Below are 26,763 nucleotides of genomic sequence, written 5' to 3'. Positions count from 1 at the left end.
GGAACTCCGTGCGGCGCTGCGGGCGATCCGATCATTCATTGAAATCGCGCACTGCCGCAGATGCCAGGATCTGTATTGATCCCGGCACCTGAGGGGTTAATGTCGGCCATTGCCGGCGGGTCCCTGGCTGCGATCAGCAGCTGGGATCAGCCGGGCATGACACGGGCATCGGACGTTAAGTACCACCGCACCCGGACGTACATTTACGTCCTGCGTCCTTAAGGGGTTAAACAACTAAATGAAAACCCACAGTTGTGTTTTTTTCTTTCAAGAATTGCTTTGTGTGAATTCACCCTAAAGCAGGTATTTAAAGAAATGACAAACTGTATGAATACTTTATTTGTTAAATGGGAACATTTTGGATGATAACGATTGGTTGCCAAATATTTCCATTGTGAAAGAAATGATTTGTTTTTTAAACGTATTATTAAGGTATTTGTATATTTTAAATGTATTTTCAACAGGTAAATCATTTTAGGAAAATGAGCCTAATTCACTTAGATAATCATGTATTCATTTTCTATCATCAGGGAATCACTAGCTATACACAAATGAGAAAGATATTAGTCTCAACAGTGTCTGGGTTCAGCAGCTAATATGTTGCTACATGTTGCTTTGACAATTGACTGCAGAATCAGAAGACCCCTAATGGGGTCAAGAATGAAAGGAAAATGTGACCCTTTTACCAACACCTCTATGGGATCCTGGGGACATAATTCTTCTTACCTCTAGACAAAAGCTGGCCAGACATGCTGTGATATCACAAATAATGCTAGAGAATCTGCCTCATATCTCAGTTTATATAGAATAAAAATTGCCACCAGTCTTGATATTATAATTTAAAGAGTCACCTCTTTGCATGCTGGGAAATGTGCTAAAAAGGTGACCATCAGACATTGCTCATGCAGTGACTAAATAATACCATACCAAATACCAATACCAAATAAAAAAAAACACTTTACACAGACCAGTATTACCAATAACCCCACTATACAAGAGAAAAGGTTTACACCACACCATGACCACTTCCATTACCACTGACTAATACTGCTATAATGTTATTGAATAAAAATCACTATAAAAAGATCAATATCCCCCATACAGTGACCATATAAAGTAGATATGAGCTGTACACTGCAGACCGTAGAAGTGATTACAGTTACATACTCACAGGGGCATCTTCTATGACCAAAGTCATTTACTTTTCTCTTTCTTCTCCATCTTTCCTGGGTCATCATGAAGACTTCTCCCGGCCACAAATTGTCTCCACTAAATCTGCCTGACAAACATTTTAGGCTTCTCACTACAACACCTCTATACAAACCCCCTTTATGTATTACTCTGTATTAGTAATCTCTGTGTCCCTGTATGGTACAAAGCCCCCTCACATTGCCCATATATGGCAGTAGGCCCCATAACATTCCCCCCATATTGTATAGGACCCCTCTGTGTCTCTGTATAGTATTTGGCCCCTTTACATTGCCCGCATAGAGTGGCAGGCCCCAAACATTGCCTCCAAAGAGTATTAGGCCCCAAACATTGCCCCCATAGAGAATTAGGCCCCAAAACATTGCTCCCATAGAGCATTAGGACCCACACATTGCCCACATATAGTAATAAGCCCATTTTCATTGCCTCAGATAGCATAAATCCCCAATACATTGCCCCTTCGGAGTATTAGACCCTCTTACATCGTCCTCCCATAGAACAGCAGCTGCCACAGTGTACATTCAATACTGTGTGCATCTTAAAGGTGCGCTCATTTGGGGATTCTGGACGTGTGTCCTGGAACCCTTGGTGGGCCCCCTTTCACTTGTAGGCTCAGTTGCAGAGGATGCAATAGGGTCCGCAGATGAGGGGTTGGGTTGCCTCTGCAGAGACCATGTAAACTCAGTTCCAAGCATGGCAGTTTCCATCCAGGTGGCAGCCATAGGGCTCAGTTAGAGTCTGCAAAATCAGGTCCCATTGCCAACTAGTGAGTGTGAGATAAATTGTTTATAAACTATGATGATCAGTATAAGCAAAAGTAGAAGGCACAAGGTTGACATACATGAAGGGATAAAAGGAACAGGAAAGTGTCTGTACACACCTGTTTTCCAGTTAGATTTCTGGGTGGCTGAAAATACCTTCTTCATATAACTACAATAGTTATCGTAGGATAAGTAGCTCTGTAGTATAATCTGACAAAGATAGAACATTCAACGTGTATTTTTTTATATTTGGAGGTCACTATATGCTTTAACATTTAACCCCTTAAGGACTCAGGATTTTTCTGTTTTTGCAATTTTGTTTTTTCCTCCTCACCTTTTAAAAATCCTAACCCTTTCAACTTTGCACCTACAGACTGATATGATGGCTTTTTTTCGGGGGGCCACCAGTCTATTTTGTAATTACGTCAGTCATTTTACCCAAAAATCTATGGCAAACACCCCCCCCCCCCCCAAAAGAAAAAAAACATGACAAAAAAAACGCCATTTTGTAACTTTTGGGGACTTCAGCGTAATGTCTGCCATTACCAGCGGGTCCCTGGCTGCTGATAGCAGCCGGGACCTGCCGTGCATGACCGGTGCTCATGATCATGATTTTGATAGTTTGGCAATACCAAATATGTTTATTAACTCCTTAAGGACATAGATTTTTTCCATTTTTGCACTTTCGTTTTTTTCTCCTTACCTTTTAAAAATCATAACCCTTTCAATTTTGCACTTAAAAATCCATACCATGGCGACAAAATTGAAGGAAAAATGCCATTTAGTAACATTTGGGGGCTTCTGTTTCTATACAGTACATTTGTCAGTAAAAATGACACCTTATCTTTATTCTGTAGATCATATGATTAAAATGATACCCTACTTATATAGGTTTGATTGTGTTGTACATCTGGAAAAAAATCCCTTAAAATGGTCATCTTCTGACCCGTACAACTTATTTATTTTTCCACATATGGGGTGGTTTTAGGGCTCATTTTTTGCATCGTGATCTGAAGTTTTTATTAGTACCATTTTTTATTTGATCGGACTTTTGATATTTTTTTTATTCATTTTTATATTGTATAAAAAATTATCAAAAATACGCAATTTCTTTATGGGAAAAGGGGGGTGATTCAAACTTTTATTAGGGAAGGGGTTAAATCACTATTATTAATAATTTTTTTACACTTTTTTTTGCTATGTGGACTATAACATGCAGTACATTGATTGCCCACACTGATCAGTGCATTGATCAGTGTTACTGGCTATCGATTGCTCAAGCCTGGATCTCAGGCTTGGAGCAATCAATCGCAGATCAGACGTGGAGGAGACAGGTAAGGGACCCTCCTCGTGCGTCCTAGCTGATCAGGACACCGCTGTGGTCCCAATCTGCCCGACTGATCTGCTGGGAAGGTTTTACTTTCACTTAAACACGTCTAAAGGGTTAATACCGGGCATCACCGTGATCGGCCGTGGGACACGGTCATTGATATCCGCCAGGACCAACCAATATGGTGCAGGTCGCTGCGTGACCTCGCACGTCCTGTGTCGTTAAGGAGTTAAGGTGCACCTGTTTTTGGTTCTGGGTCTCAGTGTTTAAACCCCCACCGATTAGGAAAATAAGCAGCTTTACTCCCTGGCTATCATCAATTTTTGTCTTGCTAGACTTCTCCTGGCTTCGTCTTATGATCAGTGGGGGTCTCAGCACTAACACCCCAATAATAAAAAAAAAGTCTTCCTGTCATTTAGAAAAACATTTGACATGACACAGGGACACTTTAATATGTAAAGTACAGAGGATCAAGCAATACTTTCAAAGAACAGCTGTCAATAAGAAATTTCCCACAAAAAAACTTTATAACGTCCAAAGTATAGCCCAAAATTTAGGCCTTTGATCCCTAACCCCTTCCCAACACTGACATTTTTAAGAAATAAAAGAAGACAATTTTTGAAAAATAATTCCATATTATAATGCACATAACTTGTTTTTATTTTTTGTGTTGATGGACCTTGGGCCTTCTTCATATATTTATTTATGTAGTTCTTATTGGCACTATTTTGGGCACTATTTGGAAAGCATACTTTTTTTTAATCAGTTTTAATACAATTTTTTTTGGAGGGCAGATTGACCAAAATAGTAATTTTAGTATTCACCATGCAGGTTACGTGATATTCTAATAAATGGGAATTTTACTGATATATCATTGCCACTTGTTTATTTTTATTGTTTATATTATAAATCGTAAAACGTTTTTTTTATTATTTTAAAAAATGTTACTTTTACCTTTACCTCTACAGGGGACTAGACACCGTTTGATTCCTTTTATAGTACTGTGCTTTAATTACACTTCTAGTACCCCATGCCTGTAGAAGGTTGCTTTCGTTTACTATCATGGCATACCTGAGATCCTCAGATGGCGCCTGACTGGGAGGGGGAGAAGTGACTGGATGACAAAGGGAAACACTCCCTGACTGAGTTAGATGCAATCATTGCTATTAAAGGGGTACTCCGGTGCTTACACATCTTATCCCCTATCCAAAGGATAGGGGATAAGATGCCTGATCGCGGGAGTCCCGCAGCTGGGGCCGCCCGCGATCATGCACGCGGCACCCCGTTTTTAATCAGTCCCTGGAGCGTATTCGCTCCGGGTCTGATTACGGTCGACCGCAGAGCCGGCGGCGTGTGAGATCACGCCCCCGTGTGATGTCACGCTCCCCCCTCAATGCAAGCCTACGGGAGGGGACTCCCGCGCTCAGGCATCTTATCCCCTATCCTTTGGATAAGGGATAAGATGTGTAAGCACCGGAGTACCCCTTTAAGCATGCATGGCATCTAAGTGGTTAAATGGCCAAAATCTGAGTTATCTCTAGATACTGCGAGAAGGTGCCAGCTGTGAAACAGCCAGCACCTAACATGAATAAAGTTGACTAAGCTCTTGAGATCTCTTCATATTTCCATTCATGAAATCTTGACTCACATGTACTAAAAATGTGTGGGAGGGGCTTATCATGTTAATATATTTTTGAGGAAAAACAGTGTGAAATTACATTTTATTCTCTTGAGATGCTTTGATGCAATTTTTTATAGAATCTTAGGGATTTGTCTCTGAATAAATGTAAATGTTGAAGCTACAGAAAGAATTTTGACCAATCTTGCTCAGTATTGAATGTAAGGTAACATGGCAGGCCAACCATCTGATAGCATGTACAAAAGGTTGGTTGATAATGTATGCCAAGAGAATTGCAAAACCATAAATATTAATTTGACTCCAAACTGATATTGATACACAGTTGAATAAACATTTAGATGGATTGCATTGTATGAAGAAAACAATCATTTATAGTGCAGAATATTGTATTATATGTTTGTAAATGTATTAATCCATACACATTAATAAAGAACTGACAGATGCCCTTTAACCACTTACAGCACAGCTACATTTCCTTTTCCTTAATTTTTTTTTATCCTTGTCTTTCATGAGCCATCACGCTCTTATTTTTCTATATACATAGCCATGTGAGAGTTTTTTTTTTTTTTTTTAAAGAAAAAGCATGTTACCTTTATAATATTGTTCAGTATTAACCCCTTAAGGATCAAGCCCATTTTGGCCTTAAAGGGGTACTCCGGAGGAAAAAAAATGTTCATATCAACTAACTCCAGAAAGTTAAACATATTTGTAAATTACTTCTACTTAAAAATCTTAATCCTTCCATAAACATATTTGTAAATTACTTATATTTAAAAATCTTAATCCTCTCAGCTGCTGTATGCTCCAGAGGAAGTTGTATTTCTTTCTGGAATTCTTTTCAGTCTGACCACAGTGCTTTCTGCGGACACCTCTGTCCATGTCCGGACAGTAACTGTCCAGAGTACAAGAAAATCCCCATTGCAATCCTCTCCTTCTCTGGGCAGTTTCGGATATGGACAGAGGTGTCAGCAGAGAGCACTGTGGTCAGACTTGAAAGAAATACAACTGCCTGTGGAGCATACAGTGGAGCATACAGCTGCTGGAAGAATTAAGATTTTTAAATAGAAGTAATTTACAAATCTATACCAGTAACAAAGAAAAGGGGTCCGGCAACTCACAGTAAGACGCTAGCTGCTAATCGACACGAGGTCCGTCCATGGGGCAGGAGAAAGTGCATGTGCACGAAATCAACCGGTTAATCGCCTCCTGAGCTTCCCTCACTTTCTCCTGCCCCATGGACGGACCTCGTGTCGATTAGCAGCTAGCGTCTTACTGTGATTTGCCAGACCCCTTTTCTTTGTTACTGGTATTTATTGAATTGCATTTATTCTGTCCAGGCACCACTGTTACGCAGGACATTGTTCATGTATACGGACTACCACTATATATTTTCTTGGATATTTGTGGGACCTCTAATAGTTCAATTCATTGCATTTTTTTAATAGACCGTTAGGTGCCATAGCCACTATCTTTTTCTACTTTATATTATTAATTTACAAATCTGTATAACTTTGTGGCACCAGTTGATTTAAAAAAAAATTCCACTGGAGTACCCCTTTAAGGACCAGGCTAATTAATATTTTTATACTTTGGCTTTTTCCTCCTCCCCATTGTATCGCTTTAAATTTTGCACCTATATGAGGGCTTGTTTTTGTGTCAACAATTGTACTTTGTAATAATATCAATAATTTCACAACAAAATCTACGGCAAAACAAAAAAAAAATATTTGTGGGGTGAAATTGAAAAAAAAACACAATTTTGTAACTTTTGGGGGCTTCTGATTCTACTAAGTGTACTTTTCGGTAAAACTTACACCTTATCTTTATTCTGTAGATCCATACAGATAGAAAGATACCCAGTTTATGTAGGTTTTATTTTACTACTTAAAAAAAAAAAAATCTAACCACATACACCAAAATTAGTATGCTTACAATTGTCCTCTTCTGGCCCCTATAACTTTTTTTTTTTTACGCATACTGGGCTATATGAGAGCTCATTTTTTGCACTATAATCTGTAGTTTTTATCAGTCCTTTTTATTTTGATGGGACTTTTTGATCACTTTTTATTACACATTTATTGGTATATGAAGTGATGAAAAATGTGCAGCTTTTTACGTGTACACCATGGACCGTGCGGATTAGCTAACCTTATATTTTAATAGTTTGGACATTTTAGTCCCCATAGGGGCTATACTATGCAATCTTTCGATTGTATACACTGTTCAATTGATCGGACAGTGAGGAGCATGGATCGGACAGTGAGGAGGCAGTTAAGGGCCCTCCCGCTGTCCAATCAGCTGATTGGAACACGCAATTTCCCTGTGGATGTCCCAATTAATTGTGGCATCTAAAGGGTTAATGCCGGGCATTGCCTGATCAGCTATGCCCAGCATTAAAGGACAACTGCAGCAGCATTAAACTTATCCCCTATCCACAGAGCTGCGGCCCCGTACAGGAGATCGCCGGGGGCCCCAGAGTTCGGACCCCCCGCGATCAAACACTTATCCCCTATCTTGAGGATAGGGGATAAGTGTTTGTAACGCTGCAGATGTCCTTTAACCTTGGGTCCTTGCTGCTGATAGCAGTCTGGACCCACTGAGTATGAAGCGTGCTCAGCTCATGAGCACGCTTCAAACCCTGATAACAGGACCAGGGCCTACAGGTACACCCTCGGTCCTTAAGTTCCCCGTTTCTTGTAGGGTGTGGATAATAAGAAATTTGGCTTTACATAAATATTCATTATGCAATTTTATTGGCATAAATTATTTAACAACCTTTTGTACATGCTATTGGATGGTTGGCCTGTCACACTACCTTGCGTTCACTGCCAAGCAAGAATGAATATGATTGGTCAAAATCTTTTTTGCATCAACATTTAGTGTGAGCTTACTGTATAAGGATTTATATAGCTTTCATTGAACTCCCTTGTAGTTTTCTGGGCAAAAATTATTGATGGCCATCAGTAGATGATTGGAGGAATGTCGACACCCAACACACGTAGCACAGCCAAGTGCTAGAAATAAATAATTTATGGAAGATAGAAGCCTTGGCATGGGGTTATTTTAGCACAGCTTCATTGGATAGACCATCGATAGTTTTGCATGGAAAATTCCTTAAACTATAGCCAGCCAGAAGTTTATCATTTAATTTAATGTCTATGCATGAGATTCTGAGCTCTACATAAGAAGAACAGGGTCAAACCATTATAAAGATGCACTATATGGACACAAGTCTTGGGATACACTTCTTAAAGAAGGAACTTCGCCCCTAAACAGCTTAAAAAAATTCTGATTGCTGGGGTCTGGCTGCTGGGGTCCCCCACGATCTCTGGCGCGGCACCACCACCACCGTGGCACCACCACAGTTGCCACACCCCCTCCATTCATGTCTATGGGAGGAGACATGATGCCATGTACTAGCCATCACGCCCCCTCCCATAGACTTGAATAGACATAGACGCCCCCTCCCATAGACATGAACGGAGGGGGCGTGGTGTGACTTCACAAACACGGAAGCCCCAGGCTTCCTTGTTCAGTACACCGCCGGCCCAGGGATCATGGGCAGGTCCCAGCAGCTGAACCCCCCCCCCCCCACGATCAGACATCTTATCCCCTAAAATGTTTAGGGCCAGAATACTCCTTTAAGTTATATAATTCAGTTGTTTTATTCTGTCCCATTGCCACAGTGGTATAAAATTAGGCACCTACCAATGCAGTCTGCCATTATAAACATTTGGGAAAGGGTAAAAATAGCTCACTTCATTCCCACATGGTATTGTAATAGAATGCCACCATTGCAACATCAGGCCATCAACCACTATTGACCAGACAACCCCTTTAGGATGTCTGATCATGGGGAGGGAGAGTTCCGGCCGCTGGAGCACCCCGGCTTTCTGAACATTATGTTCAGAACACTGGCTTCGGGCAGCCACATTTACATTGGCACAAAACAAAGCCTGCATCTCCAGCACTAACTAAAAACGTGTCCTTATACACAGGTAGCTTACGACTGGCCTCCTGACAATAAAAACGTTAAATGTATTACCTCACACAACTCAGTATTACCTCACACAACAAGTCCGCTTTTTAATGCTGCAACTTTCTGGAGTACAACTCCCATCTGGAGTCAAGCTCTCCTCAGTCTTTTTCGGCAACCTGACTCTTAGCTGTTCTTATTGCCCAGTAATGAGCTGCTGTCTTGGGATTGCCTAAAACTTGGAGCATCCCACGAAGGGGATGAAAAGCCCCACTACCAAGCCTGCCTTTCATTCCATAAAAATCCTTGCCCGAAAATAGGACTTATCAAAAACTCCCTAAGATAAAATTTAATCATTTCCGGATTTCCCATAAGATACCCAGATTCTCCTGGATGGGATATGCGCTTCCTGAAACCTAGTGTTTACATATGACAGATGCCACAGGGAAATATAACCATCTCCATCCACCATTCCTTTCCCAGTCTCTTAGTACATACATATAATTTGTTTTGTTTTCATATTTTATTCTTGAATACTTTGCGGTAGCGAAGAGACCTATCTTGATATGCTTTGCCTCACTTAAGATTTGGACAAGGTGACAGAAATTGAATTTGTCATGCGGGGAGTCAATGCAATTTAAATTTGTAACGAAATGTAATATTTTCATGCTGCCTGTATTTCATTTTTTTGTTTACTTATTTAATTTTCTGTTTATTTATTTTTAGTCTTTAGTCTACTAAATTGTAACTTTAATATGTACATCTTTTAAACAACAGCTTTAATGTTACATAAATATGTTAACAGTTTGCAAATCCTGCACATGACTTGTTTAGCTGACATCCAGCAAAAGACTGTAAAGTTTGTTTCACATACATCTTTGAGTCAATGACTTCATTATTTTTCCTCCTCCTGATTCAGAATAAATTATTTCCATCTGCTCATAATAAGTCTGTCATTAGCATTATAGAGTTGCGTTGACAACAGCAACCTCAGGTCAATACGCTGAGAGTGTCACCAGAAGTCTGAGGCTCAATTATAGTCCAAATTATGTTAATGCAGAAGAAGGTTGTGTCGTTTATAATATACGAAAGCCATTTGCACTCCATTCCCCTTTGAGAGAAAGAGGGAATCTGGTAAAACAATGCCATAGGGAGATAAGTAAGTGGGTCCTGGTTGCAAGAGTCGTGGGAAGAAAAGCAAGAAAGAAGAACGGAAGCTCTTAACAATGGTACAGCTGAGCCATTTGCTATTAAAACTTCCAAACATTTTTTTTTTCATGAAAAGAAAGACTTATTGTAATGTGGACCATATGCACTGGCAGATCAGTGGACTGCGCATGGTTGTCCCTGATTGCTGTTTTGTCTTTGGGATCCATTAAATAATAATAAAAAATAAAAAAATACAATTGATAAAGGTATTTTGGTTATAGTTAAAATATACTGAATTGTGGTGCCCAGAAATAAATACGTTCAGCAGTTACTGCTTTTATAAATGCCTCTTTTCTCGAAATAATGAGAAGAGCTGCTGAACACTGAACCTTTATAATGAAAACTACTGAGTGAGTGAAATATATTTTATATTTGCCGAGTCGGCAGCTTTATGTCTATTTATAAGATTGTTATCACTTGCATGTAATTGTAGCTCTTCATTTGAGAAACTGAATGAGTCATATTATCTTGCATCAAAAGGACGATCTTAACATTTCAGTGAAAACTCTACTTTATATTAGGCTCCTGCTTTAATTTTCTTTGTTTTAGGTGATTTTCCATGATCCTCCATAAAAACATTGACATACAAACTGATTTGTTGCAGATTTCTCTATATCTACTCTTCTATTAATCTAAATGAGAGCTCTTGTAGCCATATGGATTTCAGCAAGCTCCATGAGATAATGGGAACTTTCTGCTCTGTTCTGTGTGAATTCCGTGCAATACTTACTTAACTTAGTATATATGGAACAATTAGGCCAGGTTCACACGGCGGAATTTGTGCTGAGTGTCCGCAAAGGAAACACGTGTGGACATTCCACACATTTGCCCCATCCAGTGGGTGCTAGGACCGCACAGAAATGAGCCATCTTAGATGGCAATGTTTCCTTAGAGAGTCCACAGAAAGAATAGACATGTCTGTGCATGACAGAATCTGAATTTCCACAGCAAAAACATCTAGCGTGGAAATTCTGCCATGTGAACAGTGCAGTAGGATCCATTTAAAATCAGTGGGATTCTGCGGCAGTGGAATGTCCATGCGGAATATTCATTTTTTTTTCTTCCTAGTGGTTTAGTAGTTTGCATTTTATAATGATCCTCTATGTGTTTAAATAGGAATTATTTCTCCAGGAGCCAACTTTCTGGTGAGCTTCAGATAGACTATAATTTATGGGCAGTGGCAATCTGAAGAGGCAGAACTGCTGTGCAGTGAGATGGAACAATAGCTTGAGCCAAAAAATAAGCCAGAGGGTGTGTTTCCAACTACTTCTTGTATTACATGGGGAGATGTGTGACCAACGGACGATCATTTTTAAAAAGGTCAAAAACCTGATCAGCTAATGAATGAGCATTTCTTTGTTCATTTGTCAGCTTATTGCTGGCTCGTGTACACAGGACAATATCATCCCGTTTCGCCTATAATTGCTCAGTGTAATAAGGCCCTTAGGCTATGTTCACACTTACGGAATGTCCGCACAGAAAATCTCCATGCGGACATTCCTGTCCTGTAGAGTGCGGGTGCCGGCATAAAATACCGGTGCTAAGACCGCAAGGGAATGGGCTGTCTCATAGATGGCTATGCATTCTGTCCGGTGTCCATGCAAAGCATGAACAGGTACATTCTTTGTGCGGACACATAAAATGGAATTTCCATGCCTGAAACATCATTTTTTTGCACAGAGCAGCAGAATCCCGTTGAAATTAATGGAACTCTTTTTCTCCGAAATTTTCGTCAGAATTCCAATGCAGAATTCCGTCTGGAAATTTCGGATGTGGGATACAGTCCCGCGTCACTTGAGAAACCTTGGCATTGGTGTGCGGGCTCAGGTATGTCCTTCATCTAAGGATATACTGGCTAATGTCTAAATTTTAACATCAGTTTTGAGGGTTAGCCAATGTCATTGTTTACATCTACCACTGTAGTGCACCTAAATTCCTGTTTTATATTATTCTAGATGTTATACATCCACACCTTTTTATCTGGTGTAAGATGCCATTGTGGTACTTGTGGTCTGCTGCAGGAATCCCCCATTGTATGCATTTTATGCTTGGAATCGCCCTTAGCAATGGACCATAAGTGTAGGATCTGATCCCCCAATATATATGCACAACTGCATAAGGCGTTTAGCACCTCCTTCCATTTGAGGCCACGTCTTTGTTGTTTTTAGTGCTGGTGACAATCAAGATTCTACTTGTCATTCAATCACAAAACTACCACTGCGTTATAAGTATCCATTGTTGCACCATTGCTGCACAAAATTCAATAAAAAAATGCTTGGATAACACACGTGCAAAAACCTCAGGAGTGACAAACTGACAGAATAACTTCTTGAAGGAGAGGTGTATTATCAGTGGTACAGAATTTAGGTTACAGTAGAGAATACTTGGCCTCCTAGGTGAACTTCACTGGGCTCAGCTGGATGCAGAAGTTTTCCAGTTGTATCTTTGGACAAGCACTAATCATGTGAATGGCATTACTGCATCAGAAGCCTCTGCACTATTAGGGCAAGTGCATCATGGAATTACTTAAAGCGTACCTGTCAAATCCCACAAAAAAAAATAAGTGTTAGTACCTAATCCTGACCATGTACATCTAATTTTTATGCTTCTATCACCTATATTTCTTTAAAAAAAAAAAAACTCTTTTCATTAGCTCACAGTGTTAAAAATCTTGGTGTGTCTGCTCATGCAGCCTTGTTCATGAGTCATCTCTTGTCTATGACTCATGGACAAGCTGATGCTGTTGCAGGACTGGGGATAAGTTTAGAAGTTTTACGCTCCCTCTATATAGCTCTATGGAAGAGCCAAAGATTGCCAAATGGCTCTCCCATAGAACTTTATGGAGGGGGTGTGGCGGCCCCCACTTTGAGCGGGGGTCGTGATGCCCCCCTTTGATGGAGAGCCGGGGCTCCAAACAGCAGATCACGGGGGGCCTTTGGATAGAGGATATTTTTTTTTTCAGGAGACTTATCCTTTCAATATTAAAAACATTTTAACTCCTTAAGGACGCAGGGCACACCTGTATGTCCTGTACCTGCTCTTGCAAAATAACGTGGGGTCACACGGTGACCCCGCGTCATATCGGGTCGGTCCCACGTCATATCGGGTTGGTCCCCACAGCCGAAACCCGTGGCTAATACCGGACATCACAGATCGTGGTGATGCTCGGTATTAATTCTTTAGACGTGGCGATCAAAGTTGATCGCCACTTCTAAAGTAAAAAAGTTGGGCTGATAGGGACCGCTGCGGTGAAACTGCAGTGTCCCGATCAGCTGTTAGGACACGAGGAGGGTACCTACCTGCCTTCTCATTGTCTGATCGCCGATTCACTGCTCCGTGCCTGAGATCCAGGCAGGAGCAGTGGCGCTATAACAATGCAAAAAAAAAGTGTCAAATATTGTTAATAAATTTGATTTTACCCCTTCCCTAATAAAAGTTTGAATCACCCTCCTTTTCCCATTAAAAAAAAAACTATATAAGTAAAAAATAGTCACTTTTTATACCATAAAAAAATGAATAAAAAGCTATCAAAAAAATTATGGTACCAATAAAAACATCAGATCACGGCACAAAATATTAGCCCTCAAACATCCCTGTGTGTGGAAAAATAAAAAAAAGTTATAGGGGTCAGAAGAGGACATTTTTAAACCTATAAATTTTTGTGCATGTAGTTAGGATTTTTTCCAGAAGTAAAACAAAATTAAACTTATTTAAATAGGGTACCATGGACCTACAGAATAAAGATAAGGTGTAATTTTTACTCAAAAATGCAATGTATAGAAATAAAAGCCCCCAAAAATTACAAAATTGATTATTTTTTTTTTCAATTTTGTCCCACAAATATTTTTTTTGTTTCGCCATACATTTTTGGGTAAAATTACTGATGTCCTTAAAACCAAGCCATCATATGGGTCTGTAGGTGCAACATTGAAAGTGTTATGATTTTTAAAAGGTAAGGAGGAAAAAATGAAAGTCAAAAAAAGAAAAAAAAAAACGTCCTTAAGAGTTTAAAGGGGTCCTCTACCATAAGGTGATTTTAATACTTACCTGCCAGAACTGGGTATTTCCTGTTGGAATTTGTTCTCTAGACTACACATCCCACAGTTCCATGCTTGAAAGTTTGAGGTCACTTTCCTTCCTCCCACACATCAGCCACCACACCCAGTGAAACGCAGTGGCTCTCATTTACTAAGAGTGGAGTGTCGGTTTGTGTTAACTTGGTATTTACTAATCTGTCGCACTTTTCCCAATATTTTTAGTCGCAGGGAAAAATTCTGTCGCACAGTAAATTCTGTCGCAGGCAGGTTTATTTCTGTCGCAGGGTTTCTTCTACTTCTAATCATAAAAAGTGGCAATATATGGTAGGATTAGGCGTTTCTGAGGGGCTCCCTCCTTCCTCAGGTCCGAGTTACAATGTGTGGGTACAGTACTTTATATATACATATTTCCATGAATACATTAACCCATTAAACATTTGAAGTTTGCTGAGTCTGAATATGATGTCAGCCTCCAGGGTCTATTAAATGAACGGGCTAGATCTATTGTGGTCTATGGAAATCTTGCTGAAACGGGGTAGAAAGCTGAACAGCAGGGTCCTGGTAGTAATGTGGATGGGAGACCCTAGTGTAGGTTCAATTCCCAGGTTGATATACAGTGTTGGTATTATACTTTAATTAGGATAGACACAATTTTTTGAACTGTGGAAACCAGGTCAATTGGATACCACACATTACCTCCTGTTTCACTGTATCCTAGTTGCCCATTTATGGTATCCAATTGACTTTGTTCCCACAGTTCAAACACTTTCTTAACTATCAATTGACCCATCTATGTCTATCCTAATTAAAGTATAATCCCAACACTGTATATCAACCCAGGAATTGAACCAACACCATGGTCTCCCATCCACATTACTACCAGGACACTGCTGTTTAGCTTTCTACCCTGTTTGCCACAAGCTCTCCATAGACAACAAGCGAGCAAAAAAATCACAATGTTATAGATCTAGCCCATTCATTCTATACACCACCAATAGACCCTGGAGGCTGACGTCATACTCAGCCTCCAATGGCATTCAGACTCGGCAAACTTCAAATGTTTAATGGGTTGATGTATTCGTGGAAATATGCATATATAAAGTACTGTATCCACACACTGCAACTCGGACCTGAGGAAGGAGGGAGACATATATAGATAGATGTATTAAATTAGTATATATTAGACATGTGCAATTCGTTTCATAAGAAATTTGTTTTTGTCCGAATTGTTCATATTTCGTACAGTCTGATTGATCTGAATGTACGAAATATTTACATCTGAAGGAATCCAAATTTGTAACAAAACGAATTGTACATGCCTACGAAATTGTGAAAAACTAATTTTATTTTTGTTAAAACAAAATTATTTTTCATTTAGAAGCAAGTCACCACTATCAGGAGTGGGTGCATGGAAAAGAAGAGACCCGCGGAGATCAGAACATTGGAGACAGGTAAGATAATGCATAATTTTATGTGATTTTATTACTACATAATGTAATGTTGAATGAATGAATGAATGCTGCATGAATGATTGATGTGTTTGATTGATGTGTTTGATGGGTGATTTATGTCTAACATGTCATGTTGGTTATTTTTATTGTATTTTTCATGTAGATATTTATAGTAAAATATGTGATTTAAATATATACTTATTGTTAATACATTAATTTTTATGTAATGTGTATTTTTTTGAAAATGTTAAATATGTTAGATACGTGTTTTACACTTGCACTAACCCAGTGTTTCTGTTACCCAACAAACCAGGGTAACTGGTTAGTAGGTTAATGAAATGCATAGTAAATTGCCGTGGGAATTTTTTTTATTGATAAAGCCACAAACGTTCTAAAGGGCAGCTATCAAATTATGTCTGTGGTTATGTCAATAAAAAAATTTCCCACGGCAATTTACTATGCATTTCATTAACCTACTAACCAGTTCAGTGAAAAGAGAGGGAAATTTAAAAAAGAAAAAACAGAAATAGGTTAGCGCATTGTTTGTCAACGAACCAGGGTGCCTCGAGCTGTTGCAAAACTACAACTCCCAGCATGCCCGGACAGCCTTTGGCTGTCAGAGCATGCTGGATGTTGTAGTTTTTCAACAGCTGGAGGCACCCTGGTTTGTTGGGTAACAAAAACACTGAGTTAGCACAAGTGTAAAACACGTATCTAACATGTTTTACATGTTCAAAAAAATACACATTACATAAAAATTAATGTATTAACAATAAGTATATATTAAAATCACATATTTTACTATAAATATCTACATGAAAAATACAATAAAAACATGACATGTTATACATAAATCACCCGTCAATCAAACACATCAATCAAACACATCAATCATTCAAGCAGCATTCATTCAACATTACATCATGTATTCATAAATCATATAAAATGATACATTATTTTGCCTGTCTTCGACTGTTCTGATCTTTGCGGCTCCCTTCTTTTCCTGCAACTGCTCCCGATAATGGTCCCCTGCTTCTAAATAAAAAATAATTTTGTTATCAAAAAAATGAAATTTGTTTCTCACAATTCCCTACAGCATCTTTCTTTCTATTTCGTGGTAACCTTGCAAAAGGGCAAAAAAGAAAAAAAAAAGTAACAAAAGGAAACTAAGTTAAACGAATAATAAATACGATACTCCAAATACCGAATGTATCCGAAAAATCTAACCCGAAAAAATTACCGAACCGAAAATTTTACCCAAAACGAAAACAGTATAACGAAACGAAACAAAAATTTCCCTTGTGCACATGTCTAGTATATATATATTTTTTTATTTTCTTTTTTGGAATCACCATCATTACTGAAACGATAGGAAAAAAAAAAGTGTTGAAAAGATAAATTTGGAATTTGGTAATAAAGCCAAAACTTTGCTAAAAAAATTAATTGTACTAAAAAATTTAAAAAATTACAAGTAAGAATTGCCTGAAAAAGATGAGGCAGGCAAAGGAGCAAACAGCCAGAGAATTTACTCTGCTTTCTGAAACTTTATACATGCTTTAAAGTGTCGGGTTTTCTTCCCAGATAATTCACATGAATTTCAAAATGGTTTTAGCAAAAGACAAGTGATTTTTCCTGAAATGTAGGGAACACGCACCTTTTCCCAAACACGACGACCATTTTGTAGTTTTTTTTTTTCCACTCTGAGTGATTCAGATTCTGTCGGGTTTTTTCTGTCGTACACTCTGTCGCACATTGGCCCCCATTTACTAAGAGTGTCGTGTAGGTTTCTTTGTGGGTTTTAAATCCCTACAATTTATTTTCCACGGTATTTACTAAGGTTTCCCTACATTTTCCACTTTCCCTACACTTTGCTTTTTTTACACATGCTCTGATCTGTTGGGTTTTCCTCAGCTCAAATGCACCAGATTTTATGTGGAAACCTTAGTAAATATGTTGTTTTTTCTTGAAAATGTCGGGAACACGCCCCTTTCGGAGACCCCGTCCCCATTTACCTGAGGCCATGCCCCTTTTTTGGGTTTTCTCAGCAAAATGGAGAGTTAGTCGGGTTTTTTTCAATTCTGGCGCAAATTCTGGCGCAAATTTTGGCGCAGACATGTCAGGTTTGCAATAGTAAATGAGGGCCATTCTGTGCGACAGAATTTAGGCGTGAAACCCAACAAAAATAGTCAGAATCATGTTAGTAAATGAGGGCCAGTGTTTTCTAATCAGGGGGCCTACAGTTGTTGCAAAATTGGCGCAGGACAGGCTCCTTCGGATCGCCTGACATGATGTCAGGTCTCGATTAACTGCAACCTGGGAAATCCCGAGACATAAGTAATTTTGTATGCTTTTAAAATTACATATTGAGGGGGGGGGGGGGGGCGTGATTTTTCCACGTAAGGAAATGGCCACATTGAGAGACAGCTCCGTAGCAGGCACTCAGAAAGCTACTAAATTTAGTCCAGCAACTTCCCCAGCCTTCAGAAAAGCCCTCTGGGCAACTATGGCGACTACAGGCAGGAAGAGATTGAACAAACCGGGCGACAACAAGTCTGTAAAGCAGTTTTTAGTCATCTTACACTCCGAGATCCCAACTGCCGTTGCCACAGAGAAGGAACAACTCTCCTGCTGTCAAAGTAGGGGATGCAGCGCAAGGCACGAGGGCTCTAAAAACTGTGTCTTACCTACTCACTGGGACTCTCATGCCCCGACGGAGCAATCCAATATGGCAGGTGGAGAGGGAGCAGACGTCACCTTACCCCTTTTCTTGGGGGATGCTTCCCTAGCCATGGGAGGAGAGGACAGTACACCGCAGCAGTTTACTTCTTCTCTGCAAGTTAGTCCTGTAAAATAGAAATCGCGTCTTGACTCGGAAATCACAGATGACTGGGCAGCAGGGCTTGAGACTGACCATGCAGATCAGAAGGTAGAGTGGGAATTGTTTGCTTCATATCAGACCTCTGATAAAGTGGTCTCTAAGACGGCATTGAAGGAAATGCTCCAGCTCATCCGCTTCTCTTTTCGTCCTTGCTAGTGCCTGTCAAAACTTCTGTTAAGCGCTTGGAACACAAAGTGACTCATGTTGAAACTAAAATGGCATCATTTGCAATGGCACATAACGGATTAGTGGACGCTCATAACGCCCTGGATGACAAGGTGATTGCTGTGCAGGAGAAATTGGTGGATGCAGAGAACCGGAATAGACGCAATAATATAAAATTCCGGGGAATAGCGGAGACTGTGCCGAACTCACAACTTGCTAAATATGTGACTGAGCTGAAACTTCACTTTCTGCCAGATCTGGAAATTTTTGAGTACAGCATGGACAGAGCGCATAGAGTGGCGAAACCCAGATCCCTACCCCAGGATCTTCGGAGGGATGTTCTTGCCCGTTACACGTTCTACAAAACTAAAGATTTACTGTTACAGTACTCCAGGAAACGCAGGACCCTACCTGCACCATATGATGACATCCAACTTTTTGTGGACCTATCTGCTGGCATACTGCAGGCTAGACGGAATCTTCACCCGCTGACGACAGAGCTCCGCCGCCTAGAAATACCTTATCGCTGGGGATTCCCAACGAAGATTTTGGTTCTGTGCCAGAACAAGATGTACATTTTTACATCTATAGAAGCCGGCTTCGAGACTTTACTACATTGGGGTTTTCATGTTCCAGAACCCAGCAGATCACAAAGCCATTCTTCATTTGCAGGTTCCCCAGCACCCACCTAAACAGCTGTATTCGGAGATGTACCTGTCCTGTTTGTTTTGTTTAATATTGTGCATCTATAGTGCTTATGCTGAAGGTTTCTTTACTGTATTATCCTTCCACGTACCCTCATTGGGTGTCCAACTGAAGTATACACCACACTGTTTAGTTTTCTTATTACTTTTATTTTTGGACTCATACAGCTAGATTTAGCTCTATTGCTCTAGAAAACAGATTAAGCTTGGTATTCTCACAGTAGACTCCTTCCTACCCTTTCTTATTTTCATTCTTTTTTCTCTTCTCCTTTTCCCTTAAACTAGTAAGTGGCAATGGGATTGGAAGTAATGTCCTTTAATGTGAATGAGCTTAATAGCCCACAAAAACTGAATTTCCTGTGGCAGGAGGCGACGAGTAGAAAGATTGCACTGTAAATTACCAAGGAAATAATTGACCCACAGAGTAGATACATCATTGTGGTGGGGCTTATTGATAATATTGAATACACCATCGTGAATATCTATGCCCCTAATGCACATCAGGGGCGTTTCCTGAGGAAACTTATGCAAAAGGTTGCAGCTGTACGTAAGTAGGCCTTGGTGGTCTGTGGAGACTTTAATACAGTAGTATGTCCTTCATTAAATATCTTGTCCCCCATGGCAAGGCGTTCTTTTTATTTAGATAGCATACTATCTGACTTTGACTTATTTGATATTTGGCGACTGTAACATGCCTCTGAGCGTGACTATACTCATTGCTCTGCGAGATTTCACACCTACTCGAGGATAGACCTTGTCCTAGTAGATAGGTTTCTAGTAGAGAGGGTGGTGACATCAGACATAGGGCAGAGGACCTGGTCAGACCATGCCCCTGTCTATATCACAATTCAGGATGTCATTCCGAAATGGAGCGATTTTTTATGGAGGGTGAACACACACATACTTGCACACTCCAAGCAATCTACCTTTTTAGAAGGTGTTTTATCAGAATAATTTACACTTAATGTTACCCCTGATGTTAGCTCCACTTCCACTTGGCTGGCACACAAGGCAGTGATTCAGGGTTCATTTATTCAACTTGGAGCTACCCTGAAAAAGCGCAGGGCTCTGGCATTTACTGAATCTTTGAATAAGATAGACACCTTATAGGCCTTACAAAAGTCAAACTATTCTGAGGATACCGAGAGTCATTTACGCTCTGAGAGGCTACATATGAGGAGACTGCTCTTGTATGATTACCAAAAAACTATTAAGAAGTCTAAACTGTCGTTTTACCTGCATGATAATAAGGTTGGCTCACTTCTTGCCAAAAAATGGAAACCTGACTTTTATAAACAGAGAATTTATGTTCTCCAGCATCCTAGGACACAGTCTCCTCAGTTGTCTCCCCGACATATTGCTGATGCTTTTAGGGACTATCATGAATCTCTATACAATTTAAATGCAGACCCTACGTGCCCGCAGCCCACTCAGGAAGCCATTGATAAGTTTCTTTCTGCTCTAAATCTTCCTAAACTTTCCCCCTCTGTTCTGGACTCCTTGAATACTCCTATTACTGCCCAGGAGATAACCGATGCTGTCAAGTCCCTACCAACTCAAAAGGCTTCCGGATCTGACGGCCTCCCAAATGAGTACTATAAACATTTTCTTCCACTACTGCTTCCTCATATGTTGCCTGTCTTCAATACGGCTATGGAGACTGGTTCTCTATCCCCTGACATGTTTGATGCCCTTATTACAACTATCCCTAAGCCAGGTAAGCCTGCTGATCAAACCTCTAGTTATCGCCCAATATCCCTTTTGAACGGGGATGCTAAGATCTATGCTAAAATCCTGGCTTCATGATTACACCCATACTTACCTGCTCTATTGTGATGTGCGCAAGTTGGTTTCACTTTGGGGAGTCAGGCTCCAGACAACTCGAGGAGAGTTATCTCCTTATGGCAACATTGTGAGGGGGGGGGGGGGGGTCAGATTCCTGCGTTTTTTTTAACACTGGATGCTGAAAAAGCCTTTGACAGGGTGAACTGGCAATACACTTTTTCTGCTTTGTGGACTTTTGGCTTTGAAGGCCCTATTCTTACTGGCATACAAGCCTTGTATTCGAATCCAGTTGCGAGTGTGTTCCCCACGCCGGTTCACCCTGTCGAATGGCATGAGGCAGGGTTGCCCTCTGTTTGTTACCGCTGCTTTTTCTTCTCACCATCGAACCGCTGGCACAAGCAATACGTTTGAATGAAGCTATCACAGGAGTTACTATTGGAGGAGTGGAACATAAACTGGCACTTTTTGCCGATGATGTACTTTTATCGTTAACAAATCCTGATTTTTCCTTGTCGTCTCTTTTCAGTACTATAGATGCTTTTAGCCATTTATCCTACTACAAGCTTAATGTCGCTAAATCTCAAGCTCTTTCGGTAGGCATCCCTTCCTCAGTTTTCAACAATCTAAAACCCAAATTTCCCTTGGATTGGCAGCATTGGTCCGTCTCCTATTTGGGAATACAACTCACATATCCTTCTTCTCTATTATTTCTGACTAATTATCTCCCACTATTATCTACCCTTTCCTCCACTCTCACTGCTTTTGAGACAAAGATTCTTTCCAGGTTTGGACAACAGGCAAGATGCTCTTCCTTCCGACTATTGTACTTATTTCGCACCCTCCCGATAGAGGTACCAAAATCCTTTTTTAGGTCTGTGGATAGATTAGTGGATAACTTTCTCTGGAACCAGGGGGGGGGGGATAGGCAGACCTGATATTGAGGGCTACTATAAAGCTTGTATTTTAGATCAGATGAGACTTGGTGGTCGGGTGAAACTGATAAGTTATGGGTGGCATTAGAACAGTCTTATAGCCCCGAATGTTCTCTGAAATCCAGAATGATAGCTACATTATCACATCGAACCCTAGCCAAAACGCATCTTTCTGCTATTGATGTGACAGAAAAGGTGTGGAGGTCCAGTATTAAGGAATTCCCCAACCTCATCAGATGTCCCCCCAGATCTATACTAATAGACTATTTATCTCTATATATACCGGATTTATATCTTACAAGTTGGAAAGAGGCTGGAATTTTTTCTATTAAAGATATACTAGATGACTATGGCAAAGTACATTTCCCGACAATTAGAGACTGGTTCCATATATCACACAAGGAGTTTTATAAAAGCTTGCAGATTAGAAGTGTTCTTTCCATGGGTATGCTTGACATGATCACAATACCAGCACGACTCTTGGGGGTTTTAAACACTTTGAATAGAAGGCTACGGGGTATCTCCTTCTTTTATAACATCCTGGGCGATAAATCTACTATCAGTTCCCTTCCCTACATGCAAAAATGGGACAAGGATTTACAACTTAACATTACCCTTGAACAATGGTAGACGGCCTACCGACACATCCGTAGCATTTTTAAATGTGACAACCATCAGGAAGCAATCCTGAAGACGATTCATAGGTGGTACTACACTCCATACAGATTACATAAAATGAATTCCTTGTGTTCTGAAAGGTTTTGGAGAGGGCGTGGGAGGATGGGTACGCTCCTTCATACCCTGTGGGACTGCCCTATGATCCACTCAATCTGGAGGGGAATTGAGTTAACTGTTTTGAGATTATTGGGATCGTCCTATCCGTTATCCCCATCTACGGCACTTCTGCTGGTGGATTTAGATTTCTACCCTTCAATGGCTAGAACGGTAGTGGTACATCTCCTTATGTCTACAAAATTGTTAATAACCAGAAGGTGGAAATCCCCCATAGCACCGACATTGTCGGAAGTCCTCTCATATGTGAATCTTACCTGTCATTATGAACTCCCATTTGCACTGGTGAACTCCCGAGATCACCATTTTCTGACCCAATGGAACCTTTGGATCCACAGCCCGCACTATGTCTCCGTTTGTTAAAATGCTGATCTCATTTGACTACTCATTCTACCTTACCGCACTTCTCCCTTTTTTTTCCTCCCCTTTTTTTTTTTTTCCTCTCATCCTCTCTGTTACAGGAGTTCACTGTATACCTTGATTGTTATATCTGATATAAGTATATCCTATGCCTGGAATTTATAGTTCGCATTTCTAAGATTAACATACTGTTGATTGACTTATCGTCGGACCTCTTTTTGTGTCCTAATATGTTTTCTTTCCTTGCACGCTTAGGAAGGGACAGCTGGAAGTAGCAGATATCTACCGAAGATCACTTTGTAATCTTTTTTTATGGACTGCTCCTTCCTGAACTATACTGTCTTGTTGTTAGGATTGAATTGTTTAAGTTAGAATTGTCTAGTGTATGGGAGTGCCTATGTTTGGTACTCTCCTGTTAAGTACTGTATTGTTACTTGTTCTGTTCTTTAATGAAAAACAATAAAATGTTTAAAATAAAATAAAAAATATTGGGGCGATATTCAGAGAAGAATTGTGAGACTACCGTCACACATATATACAGACACCATGTTATGAACTACACTAACAACTAACACTAAAAAAAAATCCTGGAATACCCCTTTAAATAATCATATTAGAAATTATACTGTACTTGCAAGGTATTGCTACGGATCTGCAAGGGATCACTCATCAATAAGACAAAATATATGTTAAATTAAAATTGAAAATTAAAAGGGAGGTGCCTAAAACATAACTTTTAATAATAATCAGAATATAAAATATTACCAAATCAAAATCTAGTGCTCAAATGACCCATAACCAAAGTAAATTACAACACTTATGACCTGGATCCTATATTAGATTCACTTCACATGTTAGATTCCCATTTCCAACACGATTCTGCCAACATTCACTGGCGTCCTCAGGGGAGACTTATGCAAAGTCACTAATGTTAGACTCATATCACATTCATAACCATAATCATAGCACTTTATAGCCAAGGATGTAGTATCACGAAGGGTATGAGCAGTTCATAGGTGCACTTATGGCTTAAAGGAAGCCCCAGTATATCACCCAGATTAGAGATCGCAGCCGTAGTCCCAGGTAACCTGTAATAAAGAGATGGAAACCAGAGCTAGAAACCATGTATAGCCATTTAGATGGTTTAGGTATAGATTATAACTCACGGCCTATAGGATTCCAGAATGTACCTAAAAAGGAGGAAAAACACAAAGCCCCTATCACTTAATATGCTCCAAGGTACCTGTATGGAAGCTGCTGCACACAATGCCACCAGGCAGCTAAGCACGGCCTCACAGCCCGGTCAATTGACCTCCATGGTCGGAGCGCTTACCTGCAGTGGCGGGGAGCTGTGTAGTAAAGACAGCTGCACAGCGCTCTGACTCGTGGTGCCGGCATCTGACATCATATCCTGTCACCGAAGCACCACGTCAGAGGGCCGCGCCCCGCTGTGATGTCGCGGTGGGGCGGGACCTGGTTGTTGATCATGGTGCGGAAGTGCCGCCCGGAATACTCTTACAATAATAGTAATTTGGGCTTTTGTTAAACTAATTCTGTTCCCAAATCTGGTTTCCAATGTTATATTAATGTGTTATGGAAGTTGAAGCCATAAGAAAGATGGGTAAGATATACAATAAATGACAGGGGACCCAAGCTTATTAGAATTTAATAAAGAAGATAAACGCTTGGTCGCTCATTAAAGTACTATGTAAATAGACAATGCATAGTAAATGCTTGGTCGCTCGATAAGATATTTTGACATTACTGAATAATGACTATATATCTGTTCTATGAACTACCATTATACAGCAAGAAATAGATATTAATTGAGATACTGGGGCCCACCATGTGCTGGTATGTGATAGATAACCTCTCGGTATCCTATAATTACTCAGAGGGATACATGTTACTGCCAGCTATGGGAGGTGATCCACAATAACCAGCAGATATAATGTGACCACAGTGAGCCCAATGATTAATACTGCATACGATAGAAAGTTTACTGAATACCGGAAGTAGGAGAGGCAAATTCAATGATATATATAAGACTTAAATTTGAATATGACAGGAAAGAGGAGTGCCTGGGGGTAACTAAGGCAATTTTTAGGGATGGAGTGGGGGTTATCTGGGCCCTACGGAACCAATACTTTCCCTAAGATACCTGGTTTGCCCTGTACCTAGGCGGGGGACCCCATCCTAAAAAGGTCAGATCCACACTCAAACCTTCTACTTGGCCTATAAATCACCTCACTATACAGTGAGACAAGCTGTAGATCCTCTACGGTCACCACTATCTACCTGAAAATCACTGTTTATTGAGAGTCACACAGACACACACTGTAAACAAAACCCCATGTTGTTACATGGCATAGGTATGGAACTAATAACTGGTATTCATAAAAAACATGAAAAATGTAGTTGGTCATTCAAATTGTTGGGTGAGATGGTACCCAATTCATAGATCCAACGGCATTCTTTCTGTAAAAGTAACCGGTCAAAATCACCTCCACATGCCGGGGATGTAGCTTTTCAATGCCAAAAAAATCTCAAATCCTTAATGTTCCCAGCATGTGTCTCATTCATATGTCTGGTTAGTGATGTATCATGTTTATGCCTGGTATCTCCTAGATGTTCTATAAGTCTTTTTAATTCTCTATAAGTTTTACCTATATATTTCTTAGAACAGGAACACATGGCCATATAAATGACTGCTCGAGTACTGCAATTTATGAACACATGAATCTGATTCCGCCTCCCTTAAAGATGAGACAGATGAGGCAGATGAGACTACATAATGCGACTCCTCAAATCCTTTGCCTCTTTTAGAAAGCCTTGCTTTCTAGTACACTATACCAGTACACTATAGGTGCGATTTTCTCTAAAATCTTGAAGATCTCTAATAAATTGTAAATGCTTACGTCCATGTAGTTTTATCTGCCTATAAAGATGCCCTGTGTACACCTCGGGAATCTTTACTTACACCGAAACCACGAGATGCAGGCACTAATCCAATGGGTATAATTGCAACATATGATCAGGGTTCATAAGCTATGTTGGATAAACTTAACAAACATTGGAGCATTTTTCATATGGATCAGGATATAGCAGATATGATTTCTGAATTCTTCCAGGTCACTTACAGAAGGGGCCATAACATTGGGGATATCTTGACTCATAGCCATTTGTCGCCAGACAGGCCCACAAGTCAAACTTAATTTGATCAAGCTCCTTTACCAATGGTCTGCTTTCCCTGTGGGCATTGCAAAGCTTGATCAAATGTTAAAAAAAAAAGATCTTTAACTGCAAGCTCACGGCAAGGCGGTATCAGATTCGTGAGTTCATTAATTGCAGTACCCGAGCAATCATTTATTTGGCCATATGTTCCTGTTCTAAGAAATATATAGGTAAAACTTCTAGAGAATTAAAGAGATGTGTATTAGAACATCTATTAGATATCAGGCATAAACATGATACATCACTAGCCAGACATATGAATGAGACACCTGCTGGGAACATTAAGGATTGGAGATTTTTT

The sequence above is a fragment of the Hyla sarda genome, chromosome 1 (assembly GCF_029499605.1).
Source record: "Hyla sarda isolate aHylSar1 chromosome 1, aHylSar1.hap1, whole genome shotgun sequence".
Taxonomy (NCBI): Eukaryota; Metazoa; Chordata; class Amphibia; order Anura; family Hylidae; genus Hyla; species Hyla sarda.
This window is presented reverse-complemented; position numbering follows the sequence as displayed.